At 43.7% G+C, this 11,611-nt stretch overlaps 1 non-coding gene across 1 annotated transcript in view; it reads right to left on the bottom strand.

The window, feature by feature from the left end:
* Positions 1-11,219: 11,219 nt before the first annotated feature.
* The window catches only part of LOC148782370 (25S ribosomal RNA), a 3,305-nt gene continuing 2,913 nt past the window's right edge, over positions 11,220-11,611 (bottom strand). The window contains exon 1 of the ribosomal RNA XR_016055187.1: positions 11,220-11,611. This exon is cut by the window's right edge and continues 2,913 nt beyond it. This is a non-coding gene — a ribosomal RNA (25S ribosomal RNA).

Genomic DNA, 11,611 nt, shown 5'->3' with positions numbered 1-11,611 from the left:
CAAACCAATGATTGGATCAAGAACACAGAAGACTGATGAGGATAAGGTGAAATATGATGTAGTTGGGCACTTGAAAAAGCTTTAAGCTCTTCTAAGTATCTATGACACCTTTCAGCTATCCAAAGACTATCGTATGGCTCTGGTCCAAGATCTTTCTAACTCGAAGGTGTACGAGATCGAAGTGGAGCCTATTGAAGTGGACCCAGCCATCTTGAGTATGTGCTTGGCGGTCGACTTTTCTGACGATGACTTGCAACTGGGAGGCAAGTTTCACAATCGCTCTCTCTTCATGAATGGTGAACTACATGTCTGCCCTATCAACCGGATTATTCTTGATGGAGGGTCAACAGTCAACCTGATCCTAAGAAGGATCCTCACCCGATTGGGATTGGGATCTGAAGATCTCACTCCTACCCACAGGGGAGAAGCCAGCTGGTATGGTATGCTTTCGCCTCAAGATCGGTGACCTAACGATTACGCTCAATTCCACGTAATCGACACCGATACGTCTTACAACATCCTGTTTGGCCGCCCTTGGCTCCACGACCAAGGTGTGGTTCCTTCCACGCTCCATCAGTGCTTCAAGTACAGTCGAGATGGGAGACAACACATAGTCTATGTTGATAAGAGACCATTCCTTGTTGCCAAAACTCATTATGCTGATGACAAGTACTATTTCACAAAACTTCTAGTGCCAGAAAAGCTAAAAGATGATGATTGAAAGCCTGTGAGAAAAATGGTACCATCGTCTCACGATGATGTTGAAGACCTTGGGCGAATGATCACGGATGTGTTCAAAGAAAAGGAAAGATAGGGCAAGATCCTCCCTTTGACTCCTATCTGCCCAAGTATACCCTGCCACGTCTCTGAGGTCATGATGTTATCCCCTAAAGAAGAAGTCTCTCCCTCTACCTCTACTTACAGTTGATCAGAACAAAATGGTGAGTTAGATGCAATTCCTGAGGTTGAGGAAGTCTTAAAGGTAGACCTTCCAGCACTAAGAGCCACCTATACGCCGGATCATCAAAAGGTCCTGCATGTCCCCATTGCTCTCCTAAAGGCTAAACTGACATACCGACCACCAAGGAAGGTACTCCAAACCCCATCTTCCTTGAGCAAGGAGATTACCAACAGCCAAAAGAAGGTCTTACACTTTTCAAATGGTCTTGAAGAAGGAAAAACAGGCGAAGACCGGCCCTCCGGTTCTCAGGAACAAGCAGAACTGAGGAGTGAGATTTGCAGCCTCCAGAATCAGTTGAAGGGTATGCGTATCGCTTCAAAGCACTCAAAGGAGTTTGTCCCTAAGATTAAGATCTATGATAAGCTCAAGAGCAATGCACCTTGAGTCGAAGCCAAAGTTCCCCCAGATTGGAGTATCTACAGCAAGCAAGCTCACCAAATCATGAGAACCAAGAATTATGAACTCATGTCCAATCAAACACTATGGGGTGAGGAAGCAACTGCGCCCCCATTCGAGGTCATTAGAGTCAGGAAATGCTATCAAAAGACGAAGCAAGCAATGGGCTATCCTTTTTCGTCTCACACTCTGGGGCAGAAATAGTAAAACAAAAACAGAAGGAAGAATAAAAGATTTGTGCATCACACTAAGAAAAAGAGAGACGTTTCATTCATAAGTCCAAAATTCATAGTCAACATACAGAGGGAGTAAAGAGGGGCACATTATTATCAATACCAAGAATTCATGTACAAAGAATTATGAATGACGACGTTTGCTCAAGCCTCAAGACTGAGCCTATAATAGTCCTGTTGTGTCCACTGATTCCGTCCTTCAAAGTTGTCGCCTAGAGGAGGGCAAACTTTCTAACCAAAGGGGGGTATTCTCCACACACTAGCTGAGGAGAAAACATATCTCTTCTTACCTCACAAGTCGTAGCAAGCAAGCCTTCCAAATCATTCCATTCAAGGATCGCCATGTCATCCTCATTTTCAAAACATGTGATTTCTTTAGATATAGAAGGAACCTCTAAAGGCAAGCTCTCAAAATCTAAGTGAACGATTGTCACATGAGCAAGTTGGTTTAAAGGTTACTCAAGTGTGTTGTCGTAGCATGTGTGATAGCCAAAGGCCTAGGGAAGAATCAAAGTAAAGGTTGATAGAAGGATATTTCTAAATAGAAGTTGCTTCTTCTAAGTCAATAACTGACCTAGCCTATTGAGCCACTTCAGTCACCTTATTTTTGAATAAGTCTGCACAAGGAATATCGGAGTCTATGAGGTTGCCCATCAACCTCTTCATCAGAAGAGAGAACGCGATCAACTCGAAGAAAGAAGCTCGGTGGAAAAGTTGATAAGCGACTATGAGAAGGTCACGTCCATTGTCCTTAGAGACATTACAGTGATTGAGCCTAGTAACTTGTACAGGGAAAGGCATCTTATTCTGTGATACGGGAGAGCCACCTCGAGTGCGCCAATGAGAGGATAAATAACTTGCCCCGAGAAAGAGGTGACTACAAAAGCTGCACCTACGATAGGTTCCCTTTGAACAAGGAGTACAAGTCCCCCTCTCGAAGTTGCAAGAGAGATCGCTCAGTTTCCCATTACAATTAGGTCAAGGAAGGCACCGACTCATCCTCGCCTCTAGAAGCAACAGGCTAAGATGAAGGATGCGGTTCGTTCTTAGTAATGAGAGGCTCTTTGTCCTCGATAAAAATAAGGTCCTTTTTCGGAGAGACCTACATTCTGGGAACTTTCGAAGCCTTGGCCGACTACAGGGAAGACATTTGATTGAGTGGCGTAGACCAGATGGCTAGCTATGTGCAATTAAAAACTAAAAGACCTTACATCACCTTGAAAAAGACCCTGTAACTTAAACTCTATTTTTGGTGCATCAAATAACTGTGGGACCACCGCCATTGGATCAGGCACAGTCGAAATTCCTTATGGGTCAAGTTTCGGCTCAAATGGATGCTTCAGGACAAAGTTATGGGTAAAATACTAAAAAGGGATAGGTCACACACTATTCCCGTGTGCCCTCCCTTCACCAAATCACCATTAATTGTGACTTTTTTTACAGTTTCAGGCAGTGATTTTCTAGAGCCATATCTCCACATTCCGAGTCAAATCGAGCTTAAAATTTATGAGCGTGTTCGTCTTGCCAAGTAGAGCATTTCGATATGTGTCACGTCTCGTGACAATGCCCTAGCAGGGAGAAAAGCTAGAGAAAAGTTAACGATTTGAAAAGAAAGTTGTAGGAAAATCAGCAACGATATGTCTCGCTCAAGCAGTCAAATCACGGCGCTCGCGCATCGAATTAATGCAAGACCAGCTCCATCGCATGCGTATGGTATGAGGCTACATCTGAGTCAAACCTCGTACGTGATGAATGGTCGAATTTCATGAACGGAGTCCACAAAGTTTTGTAAATTCCGATAATCGGATTCTAGATTTCAGTTAAAACCCATAAGTGCGAAATCTTCTTTCGGGTACAAAATTGAGCTTCGTTTGTTGCAATGCCATCGTGACAGCATGCTTAGTGTGATCTAGTAAAGAAATCCAAGAAATACATCAAGAAACAAGCGCATTATCGATCAAAAGTTTCCAAGATTCATGTAAAATTTGAGTCGCATGATCGTGGCCTAAAAACACGATTCATTGTTCGAAGTTGGTACCAAATCATGCCGAGCCCAACAAGAATGTATTCATAATTTGGTGAAATGGGTGTCGAAGCAATCTCGAATCGGCCATGGAAGATCATGCACGTTATAGGGCAGCAGCAGGGATGGAAGTGGCATTTCATGAATTGTTGAGCAGAGGTAAAATTGTCATTTTGTCCGTATTTTTAGATTTTTTTTTTATTCAAATAAATTGTAATTATCATCAATTAAGATAGATTTTGATTAATTCACCTATGTTTGGGCAAAATTCTATATATATCACGTGATATCATTGTACAAGGGACCCCACTTGACTTACTAAAATTTTGATTTTTCTTCATTGTTGGGTCACGTTTTGAGAAAAAGGGGAAGGAGAGAGAAATTTTTGGATCGGTACCTCTAGGCTTAACATAAATCTCTCTCTCCCTTCTCTTTATCTCTTTTTTCTTTCTCTCTTCTCTTTCTCTCTTTCTCTCTCTCCTTCTCTTTCTCTCTCATCATACACAGACGATGGAGCCCCATCACTTTATGTGTTTCACTCTTTCTCCTTATCTTCTTCCCTCTTTCCTTCCCTTATGGTCTCGCATGACTACGATCCTCCTCTTCCCTCTTCTTAGTAGTCCCTCATGACCACAACTTTCCCCTCTCCCTCCTTGTGGTCTAGCATGACCACAATTCTTCTCTTTCCTTATTCTTTTATCTCCTGCACATCCACCGGCTTCTTGTGGACTCCTTGGGTCCACCTCCTCCTTTTTTTGGTAGTCCCTCATGTTCATCTCCCTTTCATCTCCCTTTCTCTTCTTTCGTATGTGCACCTTCACGTCATCCCCCTTTGTGCATCCTCGCATTCCTTTTTCCCTCACATGATCTGTGGCACCATTCTCCAAACCTTTCTACCCAACGCTATCTGTGTAACCCACCTTACTACCCACCTATGAAACCTTTCTACCCACTGCCGTCAGTGCAACCCACCTTACTGCCACTTGTGAAACCTTTTTACCCATAGCTGCCTGTGAATTCCACTACCCATTGCCGTCTGTGACTTCCCCAACCCATCGCCGTTTGCAACTCACCTCATCGTCGTGCAAGAACTTCACCATTGCCGTGCACTCCTCTCCCACGCTATTGTCCCTCTCTCAGCCCACTGTGCTCCACCTGTCGTTCAGCCCCCTGTCCTCCACCTCTCTCTCAGCTCGTTTCCACCACCCACTCTCTCATCCTCCCATCATCCTCTCTCTCTCTAAAACCATAAAAAGAGAAAAAACCCAATAGACCTCCCACTCTTGCTCTGTCACCTCCTGCCCTCCATGTTTCTCTCCTCTTTTCACCACCTCGTTGCAGCCCATTCTGCTGCAAGCCATCCTTGCTGCTGCCGCCACCTTGTAGCCCCACTCTTGCTCAGTTACCTCCATCAAGCCTTCTCCTACATAGCTGAGCCACCTTCAGTCTTGGACCTTTCTTCCTTTGCCATCATCAATTGTTGCCTTGACCTTCCTCCCCCTTTACCTTCGCTTCCTCCACTCCAATCAGCTGGCACCACCTCAGCCATCTCCACCCCACTCAGCTGCGGCCCAGCTCGCTTCCATCCACCATCTCACGACTTCACCATCCACGCCTGCAACTAGGCTTCCCTTCTTCCCTGCCTCTATCGCACCAGATGGTAGCTGGCTACTGCCTGTTTCTTCCCATTCTCGCCCATCTCTCTTTCTTATTCCTATACCCGAGACCAAGAGCCACAAACTTCCTCCATCTTGCTGCTCAACCACCGATAACTCTCTCATCTCCATCTAGGCCACTTCCTGCTGCAACCACTATAGCAGCCATCACCTCACCCTCTTCTTTCTTCAATTGCTGCTCCACCCTCCACCACCATTTTTTTCCACCTTTGCTGCCCCATCTCGGTTGCTGCCCTCTCTCTTGCTCTCTGTCCCCAATCCTCACTGAAACCCCACCGCAACCTATTGCTCTCTCTAAAGTCTCTGCAACTCTCACCCACACTACAACCTTCTGCTCTCTCTTCCTTACTCTAAAAGCAAACCACACGGGCCTCCTCTCATCCTCTCCGTACCGCCTGTAACCTCCGACCCTTCCAAGATCTTCCTCTTTTTAATTTCAGGCTCTCTCTCTAAACCTCCAAACGTAATCCCCTCTCCCCTTTTCGTCTCTTTCTTCTTGTTTGAAGCTTTCATTGATTTCATTTTCCCTCACTTTACTTCGTTCAACCCAACAAAAGCTCTCTCTTTAAACTTTAAAAACCAATACCCCCACTCTCTTTCTCTCTCACCCAAATAACCCAATAACCAACTTCACTCTCTCTCATCCGAATAACCTAATAATAAATCCTTCCACTCTCTTAAACCAAACCATTTTTTTTAAATACTATTTTAATTAACCCCTTTCTATGTGTCAAACTCCCTCTCTTTAAAACTTAAAAGAATCCAATAAACTCAACAACCCAATTCTTCCCTTAACCAAAACGTGTCTCTTCTTTTATTATTATTTTACTCAATCCTCTCCTACAAGTCAAACTCTCCTTCTTTTAATTCATTTTATTATTATTTATTTTAAAACTATCACATTTTATTGCTTCTACCACTTCCCTTTATATTATTCCAGCTTACTCCTTCCTTTTATTTGATTCCATTCACTTCACTTGAGTCCATTCCAATTTATTCCATTCATTTTGCTTCACTCATTTTATCTCACCATATATCACTCTATTCCATCCATTTATTTTATTTTAATTATCTCATCTTATTTATTTTCTTCCATCCCTTTTATTTTATTTTACTTCATTTCATTTTATTTATTTCACTTCACTTCATTCCATTTTAATCCTAATTCCATTTTCTAATTTTATTTTAATTCATCTCTTTCATTTTCATTTCATCTCATTCTCTATCAATCTTATATCACCATCACCTTTATTTTCACTTTCGTCTTTTTTTTAGGACCTAACAAAAGTCAAGCTAGACTTCATCTCTTCTCTTTCTCTTCTTTGCTTCTTTGACTAGAGGGTAGGCTGAGCCTTGCGTTGTCGTTCCAGTCTTGTAATCTAGCAATAATGTCGTTGTGCCGATCTAAGTTATCATGCACATCTTACTGCCACGACAAATTAGCCATCGTGTCAGGCTTGTCGGTGTTGGTTCTGTCATCTAGTAGTAATGTCGATGTATCGGTCTGAGTTACTGTGCCCGTCTTGCTATCATGCCTGGTCAACCACCTACTGGTCTAGCCACTGTGTTAGTCTAGCTGCTGGGTCGAACTTATTCTCTCATTTTCACTTCTTTATCTCTCTATAACAAGGTGACGACCTATGCCCCACTCATTTGTACTTTTAATGTGTGTGTCTGTGTTTGCAGGAAAAGAGAAACAGGTCAAGGAAGGCGATTCCAAACCGGCCTTCGGCCGGAGCATTTCAACGTGTCATGCAAGCTAGCCTGAGCGTGTCATGGACCCACGTGAGGTAAGTCCTGCCTCATGACCTTAATTCCCCTCTCATCGGTTGGTACTCCTGCCCACGTCTTCTTTATGTTTGTTCTCGAGTGAGCGATCTCAGGTCCTGGGTCCATCTCGAACCCAAAACCACACCACCAGGTCAACCTGACCTAGAGGGCGAGATCGAGGGACCTAACCAATGCCCACCTTCTTTCTAGCAAAGGTTTGACTCTAGGTTGTGCCATGGTGCATGCCCTAGGTCAAAATGATGGGGTCATCATGATCTAAAACATGTCCAAGTTTGAGCTTTTCCCGAATTCAGACGAAGGTTCAGTAGGTCATTGAAGTCCATCTAGAAACGTGAAGTCGTAGCCTCCATGGTTGGGGGCTTGTTTAGTGAGGCCACAACGTGATAGTGTAAAACCCTACCCTTTTTGAGGTAATTTGGACGTAGAACCCTTTTGATTGGTACCATTGAGCCCAAATTTGATCTTCGGGGGTTTTTCGACATTCTAAATGCAATGACGGTGGTCTGGTACTGTTCTGAAGCCACTGGTATAAGGCTACAAGTGTAAGGTCTTTTCATGGCATGATAGTACTCTTCCCAGGTTGTCTAGTTCGAGCCTTATTTCGTAGCACAACTTTGGTCTGATAGTGTCTTGAGTACCAGCAGGACCGAGTAGTCACTGGCTCTCTCCTTATTCGAGTGAGGGATGTACGTACGTCAAAAATGATGTACAACACTAGACTAAAAGTTTGTTTTAGGAGGACCTAGGGCTTAAGGTTGCTTCTCTAGATCTAGGCTTTCTCTCACAGGTTTTCTCTCTTGGCACTCTCTATCTCTCTCAGATTTCCTAGCCTACCACGTCTCACCCCTACAAGAGGCACGTTAGTATTTTTTTATAGACTCAAAAGATGCGTGAATAACGACTAAAAACATGGGTGTAGAATGGATAACTGTTAAAAACTACAAGATTTGCTAGGTGTAGAATGGATAATTACTAAAAACATGGGTGTAGAATGGATAACTATTAAAAACTATAATATTTGAGAGGATACTAGATCATAAGATGGGAATCATGAATTATGGCGGTCAATGGTTTAGGGGTCTACTGAAATAGTGTGGTCCTCTAAGTTTTGAAAAATCATAAAATTTATCAGTTTTAAAATGGGGTGTCTACAGGTGCCCCTATTTGGCATTCCCTATCCTTCAAGGAACATGTAAAGATCGAAACATTTCTTAGTTAGAAAGGCTTGCACGACAGTAAAAAGCCAATGGAAGAGGAGAAGAGAAGTGTTAAATCCATTTGTGTAAAGCCGTCTATGTAAAGCCGTCTGGGTAAAGTTGTCTGTGTAAAGCCATCAATGTAAAGCCATCTGTGTAAAGCTGTTTATAAAGTCGTTTGTGTAAAGCTATCTGTTTTAAAGTCGTCTGTGTAAATCTGTCTGTTGTAAAGCCATTTGTGTAAAGCCATTTGTGTAAAGTCGTCTGTGTAAAGCCATCTGGGTAAAGTTGTTGGTGTAAAGGCATCTGTGTAAAGTTGTTGGTGTAAAGCCAACTGTATATAACCATCTGTGTAACGCCATCCATCTGTGTAAAGCCATCTGTGTAAAGCCGTCTGCACAAAGCCGTCTTTGTAAAGTTGTCTGTGTAAAGCCGTCTGTGTAAATCCATCTGTGTAAAGCTGTCTGTGTAAAGTCGTTTGTGTAAATCTATCTGTCTATTGCCATTTGACACATGTCAGGCACTTGTAGGCCTCTGACAGTCACTTGAACACCACACACACAACACTTGTAACCCTTGTTGCCACTTGGCTTATGCATGCTTCCCCTCTCCCCTTTCTTGCTTATAAATACCCCTTCAAACACTCTTCTTAAGAGTTTTCACACACACACACTCTCTCTCTCTCTCTCTCTCTAAGAGCCATTGTAAGCTCACTGTTACTCAATTGCTGGAGCCTTGTTAGGAGCTGGAAGGAGATTGTTAAAGAGGATTTTTGAAAGCATCTTTGCATAATAGGTAAGTGGGTCCACCACCATTGGACTACTGCCATGAGAATACATGAAAATGATTGTCTAAAGATGAGTAATAAAAAGTGAATGTATGGAATGATTGTCTATAAGATGAGTAATAAAAAGTGAATGCATTGTAGTGATTCCTATGCCTTGTTTCACTGAAATTGGTGCCTTTGCTCTATGATGAGTTTTGGTGCTGATAAATGAATGTGTGTCTTACAAATTCTATAAAAAATGTATGTTTATGTGTGCATATTGTGAAGGAACATTTATTATGATGTTATTCACTAAGAATTAAAGGTTATGGAACATGTTCTTGAGGCATGTAAAGTGTTACTGTGAAATTCTAGGAACATACATGTTTTTGTAAGAGGCTTTTGAACAGTCAAATGAGGTCCAATTGACCTCAAATCACTTCCATTAGAAAGATATGGTAGTCTAGTAAAATGTTCATGTTTGCCCATTACTGTAACTCCTTACAAAAGTGAAGTTATGTTCCAAAATATATAAGTATGCCACTGTTGGCTGTTCTCCCTGAATATTTGTACTGTCACTATTGTTGCCACTGGTTTTGACTAACCAAACGAAGTCCATTTTCTTTCAAACTACCGCCATTTGAAAGATCTATGTGGTTAGGTGCCTTAATCTTGCCCTCCGGATCTAGGTGATCTGACAGGATGCGTCTCGAGTTTTAAGGAAACCCGAGACTTGAGATCGCTCTCTCGGGAACCTTGCTCAAATGTTATAAGACAAGTGGGTCAAGGGACCCCACCTTGCCTTTAGGCTAATGTGTGTGTGCACATTCAAAAAGAGGAAGAATGAGAAGATGAAGATTGGGGTGAGAAGAATTTGATCAAGTGGTGAGACTGACACAGTAACCTATTTAGTAGGTAATTGACCTGTCATGGTAGTAAAATGGGCTCGGTAGCTCAGACTGGCTCAGCAGAGTTACTACTACTACACGACTATAACAATACCGACTAACTAGACCCAATGACTTGTCTATCGTGGCAATAAAGCGGACATAGTAACTATGACCGGCACAACAACATTACAGGTAAATAATTGGACTATCATTGAATGCTAGTCTCTTCTTGATCAAATGAGAGAGTAAACGAAAAAGAGAGATCAGAGAGAGAAAGAAAAGAAGAGATATCAGAGAGAGAAAGAAAAGAAGAGAAGAAAGAAAGAAAACTCAAATGGCGTTAGGCTTGTGCCGACTGTGACAGAAGAGAAGAAAGAAAGAAAACCCAGGCGACGCTTGGCTAGCATCAGCTGTGACAGAAGAGAAGAAAGAAAGAGAACCCAAGCGGCGCTAGGCTGGCGTCGGCTGTGACAGAACAGAAGAAAGAAACAAAACCCAGGCGACGCTAAGCTTGCACCGACTGTGACAGAAGACAAGAAAGAAAGAAAACTCAGGCGGCGCTAAGCTTGCGCTGGCTATGACAGATGAGAAGAAAGAAGGAAAACCCAAGCGACGCTAAGCTTGCACCGGTTGTGACAGAAGAAATGAGAAAACTCAGGCGACGCTAAGGTTTCACCGTTTGAGAAAGAAGAATGAGAAAACTCAGGTGGCGTTGAGGCTTCGCCGTCTGAGACAAAAAATGAGAGAGTGAGAGCACAGACGGTGATGGACTTGCGCCATCTGGGACGAGAAAGAGAGAAGGGAAAGAGAGGCCAGGCGACGCTAGTCTTGCGCCATTGTGACATAAGAGAAGAAAGAGAAGGAGAACCCAGACGGTGCTAGGCTCGGGCCACTCGGGCTAAGGCCTGGCTCGCTGTACATGTCTCAGGGGTAGGAAGGCATCACACCAAGTGATAGGTCTGGCATGCACAATGGAGAAAGAGAAGCTGGGAAAGAGGGACTTGATAGACCAGAGCAGGAAGAGAGAGAGATAAAGATAAAAAAAGGAGAGAGAAAGAAAGATATCATCGCACCCCTTGAAGCCGCTGCGATGCAAGGCCCGGGCCAGTGGTGCTTGCCCCAAGGCCACCCGCGCTTCCTTCTGGGCTTCTGACGTGATTGGTGTCTAAGGTATGCCTTTTAGCTACCAGCGGGGCTTGCATATCCGAACGTTCACAAGGCACTAACTCCGAACCTCTTGTGCTCGGTCCGCATAGTCTTGAACTTGGGGGGGTGTGGGGAGGGGGGACGAATCGTTGCGACATAGGGCTGAATCTCAGGGGATCGTGGCAGCAAGGCCACTCAACCACTTACAATACCCCGTCGTGTATTTAAGTCATCTGCAAAGGATTTTGCCTACCGCCCGACGGGAATTGCATTGCAAGGCAGTCCCCCACAGAGCATCCACTGTGGGGGGCTTCACCAACTACACGAGCCCCTAGGGTGAGCGAGCACAACCCTACTGTGGGTCGGCAAACAGCCAGAGGGGACAGGCGACGCTTCCTAGCTTGGATTCTGACTTAGAGGCGTTCAGTCATAATCCGGTACACGGTAGCTTTGCACCAGCAGCTTTTCAACCGAGCGCGATGACCATTTGTGTGAATCAACGGTTCCTCTCGTACTAAGTTGAATTACTATCA

Source organism: Amborella trichopoda, chromosome 4, assembly GCF_054954075.1.
Source record: "Amborella trichopoda isolate Santa Cruz 75 chromosome 4, AtrichopodaSantaCruz75HAP2 v2.0, whole genome shotgun sequence".
NCBI classification, from domain to species: Eukaryota; Viridiplantae; Streptophyta; class Magnoliopsida; order Amborellales; family Amborellaceae; genus Amborella; species Amborella trichopoda.
Note: the sequence above shows the minus strand (reverse complement) of the source record. Positions and strands in the feature narration are given on the sequence as shown.